The sequence below is a fragment of the Mauremys reevesii genome, linkage group 14 (assembly GCF_016161935.1).
Source record: "Mauremys reevesii isolate NIE-2019 linkage group 14, ASM1616193v1, whole genome shotgun sequence".
Taxonomy (NCBI): domain Eukaryota; kingdom Metazoa; phylum Chordata; order Testudines; family Geoemydidae; genus Mauremys; species Mauremys reevesii.
In genome coordinates, this window is record NC_052636.1 from 35,788,812 (window position 1) to 35,804,455 (window position 15,644).

The following is a 15,644-nucleotide window of genomic DNA, read 5'->3' on the forward strand; positions in this document are numbered from 1 at the left end:
AAAATACCACTCAGGACATTTTCAGTGAGCCCTGCACCCCATGCCCTGCTGGCAGCCAGCCCCTGTCTGCAGCCAGCCCTGCACCCTCTGCCCTGTCCCCACCAGCTGCATCCTCCCTGCCCTGCCTGCAGCCAGCCCCACACCCCCTGCCCTGCCCGCAGCCAGCCCCGCACCCCCTACCCTGCCTGCAGCCAGCCCCACACCCCCTGCCCACAGCCAGCCCCTGCCACACCCCCTGCCCTGTCTCCAGCCAACTCCTGCCGCACCCCCCTGCCTGAAGCCAGCCAGTCCCGCACTCCTCTGTCTCCAGCCCTGCCAACCCCTTATGCACCCCCCTGCGTCCCTGCCTGAAGCCAGCCAGCCTGCCCCACACACCCCTGTCTCCAGCCAGCCCTGCACCCCCTGCCCTGCCTGCAGCCAGCCCCATGGCCACTGGTGCCCTGCAGTTCCCAGGGCAGGAACCCTGCACACCTGCTTCAATGAAGGGGGCAGGGAGCAGCTGGGACCCACACATGTGCACACCCGAGGGTGACCAGACAGCAAGTGTGAAAAATCGGCACAGGGAGTGGGGGGTAATAGGATCCTAGATAAGAAAAAGACCCCAAAATTGGGACTGTCCCAATAAAATTGGGACATCTGGTCACCCTAGCACACCCCCAGGACTCCTGGGTTCCATTGCTGGGTTTCCTATTGGTTCCACTGCTGGTTGTTTTCCTTTTCCTGGGGGACTCTGGGCAAGTTGCTCCCCCCTCTAGGGCTCCATCCCCAGCAGGCAAATGGGGATTTCGTACCTTCCCGCTATTGGAAAGTGCTGGGAGAATCCCCCAGCCAAAGCTGCTCTGACAGAGCTAAGCAGCATCTGACCATTCAAGGTCAGAGCACACTGCCCAAGAGGAGAAGTGTTTGGCTCTGGGGTTTCACTTCAGCCCAGTCTAGAGAGAGGGGCCCAGCCATGGGGTTTGGCTCAAGAAGACCAAGTCTCCAATTTGTTAAGGGTGTTTTGAATTCCAGTCCTGTGCTCCAAAGTGCTTGGTGTCAGTTGCACATTTTAGAACGATGCTCTCCACTCCATTTTCCAAATCATCATTCATACTGTTTACCCACCTCCACTAGGCCTGGAACCCTGCCAAAGAAGGAAAGAGGCTGGGTTTGGAATGATTTGTTCTTGACAAATCCATGATCCCGCGTGCTAAGAACCAAATTATCCTGTAGGTGCTGCTGACAAACTGAGTGTTTAAGAATATATTCCACTACCTCTCCAGCTATGGAAGTGAGGCTAGCTAGTCTGTAAGGCCCAGGGGTCTCTTTGTTCCCCTTTGAAATATAGGTCCTGTCTTGTTCATGGATGGGAAGATGTTCTTTTTCAGGGATCTCAGACGAGAACTGGGACACAACACCTGGTTTGTTAAGGCCACAAAAATGGAGGCAGGAACCTCTTCTCTCCTGCTGGCAAAGAACCCCAGGTACCTAAACATCCCTGAATCGGCTTTAAGAAAGGCAGTGGTTAAAAAGTTTGGCCCCAACCATTTCTTGTTTCCGCAGACTAGACATTTCTAGCAAACTTTAGAATTCCTTGGTGCTAAACACCCTGAAACTCCCCTTTCTCCTTCACACAGGGCTTTATCACCCCTTATCTCACTCAGGCTCAGGACTGCCCAGAGTTCGAGAACTGTCCCTGTTCCCATTGGACAGATGGGGAGGAGCCTGAGGTATAGAGAAGAGAAGTGACCTGTCACCAGATGGATCAGACTGAACAGGTTTCAGACCTCGAGGAGGCTCTTACCTTCTAAACAGGGACGGCTGTTTTCTAGTAAAATCACTAAAAGGGAAGGAGAAAACTCGGAAGAGGTTCTTCCTGGCGCTCACGTCCGTGAACCCGAACACTCTCCCAGTCCTCAAAGAGAGACCTGGAGAAGGAGACTTGCTGAAGCAAAGCCACAGGGGTCTCTGAGGTTTCCCTGGCCCCTCGCCCCATCCTGCCTGGCTGATGTCAGCATCTCTCTGTGAGGTCACCACCTCCCCACCACCTTGGACCAATAGGCTGAGGTCCTGCCAAAGGCCTTTGTGATGTCACTGCCGCACCCCTCCCTTGCTGTGCCAATGTCCTGCCCCTAGCCAGGCACTTTGGAGGTTTGAGCTGCTCCCTGTGGATCACCCCACTCGAGGAGCGTTCGTTCTAGGCAGCAAGCCGGCTAGACAGGGAAACATCAGACGCTGCTCCCAAAACACTCAGTTTTTCAGAAATTAGTCAACTTTATGGCCAGAAGAGACCATTACAGCATCTAATCTGACCCCCTGCATATCACAGGCTTCCTGTATGACACAAGAGCTACTTTAGGGGCAAACACATTCCAGAAAGGCATCTAGTCTTCATGAAATGACATCAGGAGATGGAGAATCCACCACTTTCCTTGGTAGCTTGTTCCTGTGGTGAATCATCCTCGCTGTTGAATATTTGTGCCTTAGTTGTAATATGAATTTGTCTCTTTTCACCTTCCAGCCATTGGGTGTTGATAGGCCTTTCTCTGCTCGATTCAAGAGCCCTTTAATACCCAATCTTTTCTCTCCATTAAGGCACTTCAACACTTTAATGAAGTCACCTTTCAATCTTCTTTTGATCAGCTAAACAGGTTGAGCTCTTTCAATAGCTCACTAGAAGGCAGTTTTCTCCAGCCCTCAGAACATTTGGTGGCTCTTTGCTGCCCCAGCTCCAATTTCACATCTTTTTCAAAGGAGGACACCAAAACTGGAGGCTATTCCAGTATCAGTCTCACTGATGCCGTGTCACCTCCTGTGACGTTATTGACATAATCTGTAACCGTATAGATCACCGTTGCGACCGCTGTTCTATTTGTAGCCAATACTGTAGAAAGATTGTAGCGTAAGGGGTCTATGGAGAGGTTCTGATTGGCTCATTATAATTATGCTATTTCTAGATGTGTATCATTTTTATAGTTGACATTATGAATTCCTGCCCATTTCCCCACTGGCTGGAGCATGGCTAGAGTGTGTCTGTGGTTAATGATGTTGCTGTAGATTGTTCATTTCGTGCCTGGGCAATTCACACAGTCCCTTTTCCCAACATATCTCCAGCACATCATTAGTTCCAATAACAGGGGCAGCTTTTCTCTGGGGCTCTGAGATTTTTTTGGGAGTTTTTTTCTTTCCTCACCCTGGAGTAAACTCATAAGAACATAAGAACATAAGAAAGGCCGTACTGGGTCAGACCAAAGGTCCATCGAGCCCAGTATCTGTCTACCGACAGTGGCCAATGCCAGGTGCCCCAGAGGGAGTGAACCTAACGGGCAACGATCAAGTGATCTCTCTCCTGCCATCCATCTCCATCCTCTGACGAACAGAGGCTAGGGACACCATTCTTACCCATCCTGGCTAATAGCCATTTATGGACTTAGCCACCATGAATTTATCCAGTTCCCTTTTAAACATTGTTATAGTCCTAGCCTTCACAACCTCCTCAGGTAAGGAGTTCCACAAGTTGACTGTGTGCTGCGTGAAGAAGAACTTCCTTTTATTTGTTTTAAACCTGCTGCCTATTAATTTCATTTGGTGACCCCTAGTTCTTGTATTATGGGAATAAGTAAATAACTTTTCCTTATCTACTTTCTCAACATCACTCATGATTTTATATACCTCTATCATGTCCCCCCTTATTTTTCTCTTTTCCAACCTTAGTCTTCTCTTTTCCAACTCAGCTTTTTATTCCATGGTTCATGTTTTATGGAATAACAACATCATCATGAAGAAAGAGGAGAGTGAATATCTCACTGCCAGGGCTGAAGGTGGCCACATCCCCTCTGTTTGACCGTTACCATTGCAGGAGAGAAGGTTTAAATGGAATTGAATGCCCTGGCTCAGACAAGAGACACAGGGAGGTTTTGCTGTTCATGGATCCATGCAAAGGAAATTGTGTGTCTGTGTGAAACTGAGAAGGGAAATGAAGCGGCCACAGGGTGGCACAATGCCCTAAGCTAAGGCAGGAGGGTGAAGGAATCGGGCTGAGGAATGACTGAAGTAGACTCATGTGGGATTGAAATGACATTTGTTTGTGTCAGGCAGTGAGAAACTGACATTAATTCAGATGCAGGGTTGAGGCTTCTTTAGCTCCTTGTAAACTTGAACTTGATTTCCCAGAAGGGAGAAAGGGAAAGTCTGGGGTGGCCTTGAGTCCCTGGCTGGGGTCTCCTGGGCAGTGGAAAACATCCCTTGTTTGGCCCTGCCAAGGGGATCGTGGAGGCTGAGACGCCCCTCGGCTTGGATCAAAGGGGGAGTTGGATGGAATTTATCACACAACCCTCCCTGCTCCCCAGAGCCCCACGGGGAGAAGCTAGAGAAGGGGGAGTCATTCCTCCCCTGTGCTCCCAGAGGAGCTGCTAACAGGGCCGTCCAGAGGTGGGGGCAAGTGGGGCAATTTGCCCCAGGCCCAGGGCTTGGGTGGGTGCAGCCAAAATTTCTTTTGCTTGGGACGGCAAAAAACCTAGAGCCGGCCCTGCCTCCACCCACCGTGAGGTAGGTAGGAGCAGATCATTATTATCCCTACTTGAAAGATGGAGAAGCTAAGGCTGAGAAAGGAGAATTGACTTGTCTGAGGTCACACAGCCAGTCAGTGGCAGAGTTGGGAATAGGACCCAAGAGCCCTGATTTTCAAACTCACCATCGGATCTTGAATTTCAGACATGGAATGACCTGAGTAAAGTGCTCTCAGATGAGCTCCAGACCAACAACAGTGCACAGGAATTATTCAGCAAGTATTTGAGGAGAACTGCAATGTTAGAGAGAATCATGAACTGCTCAGAGACCATTAATGCAGAGAAGCAGCAAAATTCGTCAAACATAGAACTGGTTCTGACTTATTTCCTTGGTCTTGAAAGAGAACAAGGACCTGAGTCTCCTCCCTGTCAATAACCCCCTGCTCAGCCAATCAGGGTAGAGACTGAGGACGGGAGGCTGAGGGTTCTCACCAGAGAGCCCAAAGGATGGCCCAGGTCACTGGTGGGGATCAAATAAAATTCAGAATAAAATTCTGCCTCCTTAAGCTCGTGTTTTCCATGCCTAGAATTCAACTGTCACCAGATGGATCAGACTGAACAGGTTTCAAACCTCAAGGAGGCTCTTACCTTCTAAACAGGGACGGCTGTTTTCTAGTAAAATCACTACAAGGGAAGGAGAAAACTCGAAAGAGGTTCCTCCTGGCGCTCACGTCCGTGAACCCGAATACTCTCTCAGTCCTCAGAGAGAGACCTGGAGAAGGAGACTTGCTGAAGCAAAGCCACAGGGGTCTCTGAGGTTTCCCTGGCCCCTCGCCCCTGTCCTGCCTGGCTGATGTCAGCATCTCTCTGTGAGGTCACCACCTCCCCACCACCTTGGACCAATAGTCTGAGGTCCTGCAAAAGGCCTTTGTGATGTCACTGCCACACCCCTCCCTTGCTATGCCAATGTCCTGCCCCTGGCCAGGCACTTTGCAGGTTTGAGCTACTCCCTGTGGATCACCCCACTCAAGGAGCGTTCGTTCTAGGCAACAAGCCGGCTAGACAGGGAAACATCAGACGCTGCTCCGAATGCTACACTCAGTTTTTCAGAAATGAGTCGACTTTATGGCCAGAAGAGACCATTAGAGCATCTAATCTGACCCCCTGCGTATCACAGGCCTCCTGTATGACACAATAGCTACTTTGGGGGCAAACACATTCCAGAAAGGCATCTTGTCTTCATTAAATGACATCAGGAGATGGAGAATCCATCACTTTCCTTGGTAGCTTGTTCCTGTGGTGAATCATCCTTGCTGTTGAATATTTGTGCCTTAGTTGTAATGTGAATTTGTCTCTTTTCACCTTCCTAAAATCAGAGAATCTCAGGGTTGGAAGGGACCTCAGGAGGTCATCTAGTCCAACCCCCTTCTCAAAGCAGGACCAAACCCAACTAAATCATCCCAGCCAGGGCTTTGTCAAGCCTGACCTTAAAAACCTCTAAGGAAGGAGCCATTGGGTCTTGTTATGCCTTTCTCTATGCTCGATTAAAGAGCCCTTTAATACCCAATCTTTTTTCTCCATTAAGGCACTTCAACACTTCAATGAAGTCACCTTTCAATCTTCTTTTGATCAGCTAAACAGGTTGAGCTCTTTCAATAGCTCACTTGAAGGCATTTTTCCTCCAGCCCTCAGGACATTTGGTGGCTCTTTGCTGCCCCAGCTCCAATTTCACAACATCTTTTTCAAATGAGGACACCAAAACTGGAGGCAGTATTCCAGTATCAGTCTCACTGATGCCGTGTCACCTCCTGTGATGTTATTGACATAATCTGTAACCGTATAGATCACTGTTGCGACCGCTGTTCTACTTGTAGCCAATATTGTAGAAAGCTTGTCGTGTAAGTGGTCTATGGAGAGGTTCTGATTGGCTGATTATAATTATGCTATTTCTAGATGTGTATCATTTTTATAGTTGACATTATGAATTCCTGCCCATTTCCCCACTGGCTGGAGCATGGCTAGAGTGTGTCTGTGGTTAATGATGTTGCTGTAGATTGTTCATTTCGTGCCTGGGCAATTCACACAGTCCCTTTTCCCAACATATCTCCAGCACATCATTAGTTCCAATAACAGGGGCAGCTTTTCTCTGGGGCTCTGAGATTTTTTTGGGAGTTTTTTTCTTTCCTCACCCTGGAGTAAACTCAGCTTTTTATTCCATGGTTCATGTTTTATGGAATAACAACATCAGCATGCAGAAAGAGGAGAGGGAATATCTCACTGCCAGGGCTGAAGGTGGCCACGTCCCCGCTGTTTGACCATTACCATTGCAGGAGAGAAGGTGTCAATACAATCGAATGCCCTGGCTCAGACAAGAGACACAGGGAGGTTTTGCTGTTCAGGGATCCATGAAAAGGAAATTGTGTGTCTGTGTGAAACTGAGAAGGGAAATGAAGCGGCCACAGGGTGGCGCAATGCCCTAAGCTAAGGCAGGAGGGTGAAGGAATCGGGCTGAGGAATGACTGAAGTAGACTCATGTGGGATTGAAATGACATTTGTTTGTGTCAGGCAGTGAGAAATTGACATTAATTCAGTTGCAAGGTTGAGGCTTCTTTAGCTCCTTGTAAAACTTTTGAACTTGATTTCCCAGAAGGGAGAAAGGGAAAGTCTGGGGCGGCCTTGAGTCCCTGGCTGGGTCTCCTGGGCAGTGGAAAACATCCCTTGTTTGTCCCTGCCAAGGGGATCGTGGAGGCTGAGACGCCCCTCGGCTTGGATCAAAGGGGGAGTTGGATGGAATTTATCACACACCCCTCCCTGCTCCCCAGAGCCCCACGGGGAGAAGCTAGAGAAGGGGGAGTCATTCCTCCCCTGCGCTCCCAGAAGAGCTGCTAGCAGGGCTGCCCAGAGGCGGGGGCAAGGGGGGCAATTTGCCCCAGGCTCTGGGTCTTGCAGGGGCCCCCACAAGCAGGAGCGTAGCTGGGGGGAGCGGGGGGGGCTGCCGCTCCCCCACTGAGCACATTCCCCCAAAGTGGCGCCTTAGTAGGAATTTGGAATAAGGTGGAAAGATCTGGATTTCTCCCCCACTGCAGAGTGCGGCACTGCTGATTGGCCGCCGGGGCCTGATTGGGCCTCCAGCTCCCATTGGGCCTCCAGCAGCCAGACCCCCCCTTGCACGCACACACACACCCGCTGCCTCAGCACGCTGCGGGGGAGGGGCTGTGTGCTGGCACGTGTTTAACTTTGGCTCCAGAGGCAGCCAGCGGCTCGAGCTGCTGGGTGGTAAGAGGAGTCCTGGGGGGCAGTCAGGGAGCAGGGGGAGGGTTGGATGGTTTTGGGGGGGGACTTTCTGGGGGCTGGGGCAGTCAGGGAGCAGGGGGGGTTAGATGGGGGGAAGTCTGGGCCTCTGTCCAACAGCAAAACACAAGCCTAGAAAAGCAGCCGTTAGCGGGAAGTGCTATCAGCTGGCCCAGGCAGCCTGCACGGCCCCCGGCCCGCTTGCCTGAGCTGTATTGTTAATGCATTTTATTTGGAAGATGCAGCCTGAGTGATTTAAAGGCCCTAAACGCTGCAGAAAGAGCTGGGATAGTTGCAAGCTTTCGCTGCTGGGCTTTTCATCGGGGTCACACAATGCAAACCTGCTTGAAGCTCCGCACAAGAGAGGTTTCTTGAGGCCGTCCATGCAGCTCACAGCTTAAGCTCTTCTAAGCTTGCAGCCGTGGCACAAAAGGATTTGGGAGCAGTTAACAATTCTGTGTGGTTAAGAGATTTTCATTTCCTGGGCCCTGCTACCCAATGCCACAGGGCCCTACAGGGGAGACTGAGTGAATAGCCCGGCTTGTCCTCTGCAAGCCCTTCCCTGCTTCTTTCCCTTGTGTTTGCAAGGGTCTCATTAACATGCTGCATCCGAATGCGCCTTCCCTCCAGAGACACAGCCTCCGGGCTTCTCCTCCTTCCTCACTTTCTCCTTCTCTCCCTCTCTGTGGTTTTTCTCCATGCCCTGTTCCTGGTCTGTACTCCCTCTCCACCCCATGCACTGTATTGAGCACGTCTCTGCCTCTCTTGTTCATGGGCCCTGTGCTGGGATGGCAGAGGCAGGGCTATTGCTGTGTTCTCTGCTGGGTCTGTTTGGATCAGACTCTAAAATCAAACGCTCCCTTTGCTAGCAGGATCCCTCCGCCTGCTCACAAGGGCTTCTGGCTACACACTAAAGCCAGGTGCTAGGGCAGAAGCAGCTGCCCATGTACCCTCAATGGCAGGAGCTGTGCGTGGTCCCTGCCCCGCCCCCCCCCCACACTTTGGATTACGGGGTGTGTCTTGGTGTATATTGGGGGTCCTGTCAGGGAGTGGGGAGTGGTTGGATAGGTGTGGGAGTCCTGGCAGTCTGTCTGGGGGCAGGGGTGTGGATAAGGGTCGGGGCAGTCAGGGGACAGGTAGGGTTCTAGGGGGCAGTTAGGGACCAGGGTCCCAGAAGGGGGCAGTCAGGGGACAAGGAGTGGGGGTGTTGGGGTTTTGAAGGGGCAGGAAGTGGGAGGAGCGGATGTAATTTGATATGTTGGGTGGTGCCTTTTTTTATGTGTTCGCTTCCCCTCATGTTAGAACCTGGCTACGCCACTGCCCACGGGAATACAGAAATCCCTGAAATTGCTTTGCCCCAGGCCCCCTGAATCCTCTGGGCGGCCCTGCAAGAGAGGCAGTGGCTGGTGGCACAGGAGGGGGCGCAGGGGTTAGGGTGAAGGGGGTGCAGGAGAGGGGCAGTGGTTGGTGGCACAGGAGGGTGCAGGGGTTGGGGTGAAGGGGTGCAGGAGGGGCAGTCGCTGGGGGCACAGGAGGGTGCAGGGGTTAGGGGTGAAGGGGTGCAGGAGAGGGGCAGTGGCTGGGGCACAGGAGGGGGTGCAGGGGTTAGGGATGAAGGGTGCAGGAGAGGGGCAGTGGCTGGGGGCACAGGAGGGGGTGCAGGAGTTAAGGGCAAAGGGGACACAGCGTAGGGGTTAGGGCACAGGAGGGGGCAGAGTTAGGGGTGGGGGAGGTGCAAGGGTCAGGAGTGCAGGAGCTGGGGGTAAAGGGGGAGGGGGATCATCCAGGGGCAATGGGGAAGTGCCAAAGTACAAGTTTTGCCCAGGGCACCATTTCCCCTGACGCTGGTCCTTGGTAACCTTTCTTGCCGGGAGGGGGATGGGAGAGAGAAGAGGCGTTTTCTCTCTGTTTCTTTCCTCTCCGTTTTCTGCTCCTTCCTTCAATTCCAGAAACCTCCCTTGTGTGTCAGACGGTGCAGTGACGCCCTCCCCACCCCAGGCCTCTGGAGCCTTTGGAGCAGGAAGATCCCAGGAGCTCAGGATGGATCCAGGGGTGAGTAGCTGGCAGGAAGGAGTCGTAGCAGCTCTTCTGGGAGCGCAGGGGAGGAATGACTCCCCCTTCCCTAGCTTCTCCCCGTGGGGCTCTGGGGAGCAGGGAGGGTTGTGTGATAAATTCCTGTAACCCTTCTGCCCCTCTGAGTTGTCAGCAACAAGGGCCGGGCTCAGTATCTAGCGGTTCTGTTTCAATAACACAATGCAAAAGTGGCTCGAGCCCCCACCCAGTGACCTGGGACAATTACATACCACCCCCCCGGGCGCCTCTAGGAGGCAATACTTCCCCTCTCGCAAGCAGGGAGTCTGAGCCGCTCCACTCCACCAGCCGTTCCATGAACCGCTCCAGTGGTCCCTGCAAACTGCTCTGCTGGGGCAGCAAAGAGCCACCAAAGGTTATGAGGGCTGGAGAAAAATGCCTTCTAGTGAGCTATTGAAAGAGCTCAACCTGCTTAGCTGATCAAAAGAAGATTGAAAGGTGACTTCATTGAAGTGTTGAAGTGTCTTAATGGAGAGAAAGGATTGGGTATTAAAGGGCTCTTGAATTGAGCAGAGAAAGGCATAACAAGACCCCGTGGCCTGAAGGTGAAAAGAGACAAATTCATATTACAGCTAAGGCACAAATATTCAACAGCGAGGATGATTCACCACAGGAACAAGCTACCAAGGAAAGTGGTGGATTCTCCATCTCCTGATGTCATTTCATGAAGACTAGATGCCTTTCTGGAATGTGTTTGCCCCCAAAGTAGCTATGGTGTCCTACAGGAGGCCTGTGATACGCAGGGGGTCATATTAGATGCTCTAATGGTCTCTTCTGGCCATAAAGTCGACTAATTTCTAAAAAACTGAGTGTAGCATTGGGAGCAGCGTCTGATGTTTTCCTGTCTAGCCGGCTTGCTGCCTAGAACGAACGCTCCTTGAGTGGGGTGATCCACAGGGAGTAGCTCAAACCTGCAAAGTGCCTGGCCAGGGGCAGGACATTGGCACAGCAAGGGAGGGGTGAGGCAGTGACATCACAAAGGCCTTTTGCAGGAACTCAGCCTATTGGTCCAAGGCGGTGGGGAGGTGGTGACCTCACAGAGAGATGCTGACATCAGCCAGGCAGGACAGGGGCGAGGGGCCAGGGAAACCTCAGAGACCCCTGTGGCTTTGCTGCAGCAAGTCTCCTTCTCCAGGTCTCTCTTTGAGGACTGAGGGAGTATTCGGGTTCACGGACGTGAGCGCCAGGAGGAACCTCTTTCGAGTTTCCTCCTTCCCTTTTAGTGATTTTACTAGAAAACAGCCGTCCCTGTTTAGAAGGTAAGAGCCTCCTGGAGGTTTGAAACCTGTTCAGTCTGATCCATCTGGTGAGAGTTGAATTCTAGGCATGGAAAACATGAGCTTAAGGAGGCAGAATTTTATTGCACACCTGGATTTTGTCCCTTAGAATCACTGGGGACATTGGGGGTTGTCCTTTTTGTTTCACCTCTTGCTCCATCCACTGTCTGATCCCTTTTTTCTCTTCGTCTCTTGCTTCCTTTGTCCTTTCTCCTGTTCCCCTTCCAACACCAGGTTTTTTTCTCCTGCTGATAACCGCTCACGTTAACTGATCACTCTCGTTATAGTGTATATGGCAACACCCATTTTTTTCATGTTCTCTGTGTGTATATATATATCCTACTGTATTTTTAACTGCATGCGTCCGATGAAGTGGGTTTTAGCCCACAAAAGCTTATGCTCAAATACATTTGTTAGTCTTTATGGTGCCACATGTTCTCCTTGTTCTTTTTGCAGATAAATTAATGGAGGTTAAGTGCATTAATGGCTATTAGCCAGGATGGGTAAGGAATGGTGTCCCTAGCCTCTGTTTGTCAGAGGGTAGAGATGGATGGCAGGAGAGAGATCACTTGATCATTACCTGTTAGGTTCAGTCCCTCTGGGGTACCTGGCATTGGCCACTGTTGGCAGATAGGATATGGGGATGGATGGACCTTTGGTCTGACCCAGTATGGCCGTTCTTATGTTCTTATGAAGGGAGGGGCAGAGCCCTGCAACAGAGTTTCTGTAGTGTAGTGGTTATCACGTTTGCCTAACATGCAAAAGGTCCTTGGTTCAAAACCAGGCAGAAACATGATGGCTTAATTTTTCCCAGCTCCTAGTGGCCTGTCCCTGCTGTTGTAGGAGCAGCAGTGATTTCTATGCTCAATAGGTGTGTTATACTTCCCCCATTCCCATTTTTGTCTCCTCTCCCTCTCTGAATGCCTGTGAAGTGGCTTTCCCCCTCCCCCTCCCGCTCCCTCCTGCAATGCTTGTGGGATGAATGGGCTGGTTGAAGAGCAGAAGAGCTCCTAGATAGAGAAGGTGTCTGGGACTCTAATTAGGCAGCGATCACACACCCAGAGCATGGACACTGCCCAAGGTGGAGTGTGACCCACCAGATGAAGCCGAGTCATCTCCAGTCGCAGGCCATGAGGAGCAGGTCCTTAAAACGGGAAGGGGCCCTGTGCTTAGGAGTCACTCACAAGCTTGTACCTCCAGTGAATGCCCTTCGCCCCAACCGCCTGGCCAGTGGTTTGCTGCATTGCAGTTCATTGTGCCTCAGGAAGACTTACCTTCATCGCACCGTCCATTGCGGCGCTGTGGGACACGTACCTTGCAGAATCCTGTGCCTGCCTCTTGGCTTCCCAGGGATGGCTACTTGCAGCCCAGGAGAAGAAGGATGGTTCTGGTGAAAGGCAGACAAGCAAAGCACTGGGAGGAAATTTGGGTTTGGGCTCTGCGCTGGGGGTGGGGGTGGGGTGCAGGAGGGGTGGTGCAGCTCCCAAAGTGACCGGTACACACAACCCTCTGGCAGCAGCTCCTAGATGAGTGGGGCCAGGGGATCTCCATGTGCTGCTGTCTGCAGGCGCTGCCCCCAGAGCTCCCATTGGCTACAGTTCCTGGCCAATGGGAGCTGCAGAGTTGGTGCTCGGGGCAGGGGCAGCACGTGGAGACACTCCCCCCACCCCAGGGGATGCTGGGACATGCCAGCCACTTCTGGGAGCGGCACGGAGGGACGGAGGTAGAGTGGGCATGGAGCCACCTTAGTGCTGCTGGCACATCTCTGCACACGCATTGGGGAGGGGAGCAGAGGGCCTCCATGTGCTGCCTGGGGTAGGGGCAGAGCATGGAGCTGCCTCCCCCCCCGGGTCTATTCCAGGAGTGGGTGGGTGGGGTCTTTTGGCCTGCAAGGTGCAGCAGGTCAGACTAGATGATCACACTGGTCCCTTCTGACCTTAAAGGCTCTGAGTCTAAAAGGGAGAGGGAAGTAATGGAAATTTAAAAAAATAAATAAACCAAGCATTGTAATACCAGGATGACTCCAACTGCTCATTATATAGTCCCACCCCTTTCTTCCTCCACTGGGTGTTTAATGACCTGTTGGGATTTGGGACACTGATTCTCTCATTCCATTGATAAACTGATACAACATGACTGAAACTAAACCAATTCCCAGGGAAGGAATAATCGTATCATTGCATTGGCTGGGAATTGAACCCAGGTCAACTGCTTGGAAGGCAGCTATGCTCACCACTATACCATCAATGCATCTGGTGAAAGTCTCTGATTTTTCACACTTGTTGTCTGGTCACCTTACTTCTCAGCATGAGGCAAATGTCTCTGTGGTCTCTGCCATTCATCGTGGGGAGTTTCCCCACTGATAACAGTTCTTGCTGGGTTGGGGATGGGAGAGAGAAGAGGCGTTTATTCTGTTTCATTCCTCTCCATTTTCTGTTCCTCCCCCTCCCTTCCAGGGTCCTCCCTTCCATTTCAGACTGTGCAGTGACACCCTCCCTGCACCCAGGACTCTCGAGCCTCTGGAGCAGCACGATCCCATGAGATCCTCAGTGACCAAGGGTCTTTTCCAATTTCCAGGAGACTCAGCTTGAGTCTAAAGGAAGCTCTGTTCCTTCCTGGGGATCCTCTCTCCCTTCCTGGAGATCAGGATCATGAAGCCTCTGCCTTGCCTCCTGGGTCTGAATTAATGTCCCATTTCCCACTATCTGCTCGAAAGAAACAAATGTTTCTAACCCAGGTGAGCGGCGTTAATTCAGCTGGAATCCTTCACCCACATTCCTTAGGAGATACAGACTCTCTGTGACACAGACTGACTGGGGTTCATCTCTGCATGTCCCCAATGGGGAAGGAAAGGCACTGAGGGGGAAGGAAGAAGATGGACAGAAGGAGTCAAATGGGGCTAGACCAGAATAGGACATTTTCTGCCTGTTAAAATGTACTAGACTCTAATTGCTTAAAACAAAAGCCACCAGCTTCTGTTTGAACCATCAGCTTTTCACAGAGCAGCCAAAGTGGTGAAGCACAGACACACATAACCACCGACAGCCCAAGTTTGTCTAAGAAGCACCTATAGTGGCTCATGCAGGGGGAAATACAGCTGTGGGTGTGAGTTCAGGCCTCACCCAGAGCGTTGGTTTTCATTAGCCACGGAGCTTCCCCCACTTGCTTTGTCTCAGTCACATGGAAAGTGCCATAGGAGGGTGATGAGAGTAAATTCTAAACTCTGAAATGCGGAGGTTGGCCCAGAGATTGGGATAAGGGGTTTGAAGAGAAAAAGCTCTAAGAGTATAAAACCAGACAGTCTCCAGGGGCAGGTACGGTACAACGCCTCAACAGGGAGCCATTCGGGGGAGGGGGTTTCACTTCCTCTGTTCAATGTCCTGAGAGGTATTTGAAGATGAAGATAACGCCATGGCTAACAGGTGACTGGCATGTCCTGGGTTAAAGAAAGGGACCTGGGTTAATAGTCTGAAGATTTGCGTTACCGTCACTGTCTGACCCCCCTTCAGTGCGGAGCAGGTGTGTATGTTGCTGGGTGGAACGCACAGACTCCTGCAGAGCAGGGGCAGCTGTTTCCATGGCAGAGAGCCTGGCACTTAGGACACTTTCTACATTTGCTGTTTTGAAACAATTCAGTAAAATAACAGTGGAGCTACAATGTCTGGTCCAAAATTTCAGCCCCCCTGGTGCAAAAACGCTATTTTAGGATCTACATCGGAGGCTCCCGGCACTAGGACACCTGACCAGAGAGCTCAGTAGTGGGTGTAAGAGCTGCTGACTCTGAGGGTCCCGGGCTAAATCCACTTGCAGGGGGAAGTGTTTTGATTTATTTGATGGATAATGAGCACCAGCTACCAGGGGAGAAGCCCTGAGAGTCGCTGCCACTCCAGCTGCTGCTAGGGCAGGGGGGAGCCCCAGGGGGCCAGCTGCTGCTCTGGTCACCCCAGAAGTGCTGCCAGAGGCCACCAAGCTGTGGCTGCTCCTGCTGCCCTCGGGACCACTGGTCAAGTGGTCCCCAGGCCAGCCGCATTGGCCGCTGCTTGGGCGGTCCCTGGAGCCAGTTGATTGAGTGGCCCTGGAGTCAGCCACTGTGCCCACTGCAGAAGTCACGGAGGTTGCAGGAAGTCACAGAATCCGTCACTTCCACCACCTCCGTGACAGACACGGAGACAAACCCCTCCCTGCTGTGACTGCAGTTCCTGGAAGGAAAGAGAAGAACAGAAAGTGACGAGAGAAAGAAAAAGAGAGATTCCCTATCACCTCTCTCCCTGCTGCCTCCCCCCTTGTATTCTGTAACCCCATCTCACTGGGTTCCCTGTGCTGGTGCCATGGGGGTGACACTAGAGTTCTGGGGATTTGGGGGGCTCTTCATTTCTCAACATTTCACACACATTTGTCTTTGGGCTGAAATTTCTCCTGTTAGGCTTCTGTCAGAGCTGTACCCCACCCTGTTTGTGGGTGGTGGAGGGAAGAGGGGAGATGTAAATTGCAGAGCAGG

At 51.9% G+C, this 15,644-nt stretch overlaps 2 non-coding genes across 2 annotated transcripts; one reads left to right on the forward strand and one right to left on the reverse strand.

Moving 5' to 3' along the window:
- Positions 1-11,866: 11,866 nt before the first annotated feature.
- Positions 11,867-11,939, forward strand: TRNAV-AAC. Its single transcript has one exon. It is a non-coding gene; the product is annotated as a tRNA-Val (tRNA).
- A 1,385-nt stretch (positions 11,940-13,324) lies between these two features.
- On the reverse strand, positions 13,325-13,396 carry TRNAG-UCC. The gene has a single exon. It is a non-coding gene; the product is annotated as a tRNA-Gly (tRNA).
- Positions 13,397-15,644: the final 2,248 nt, after the last annotated feature.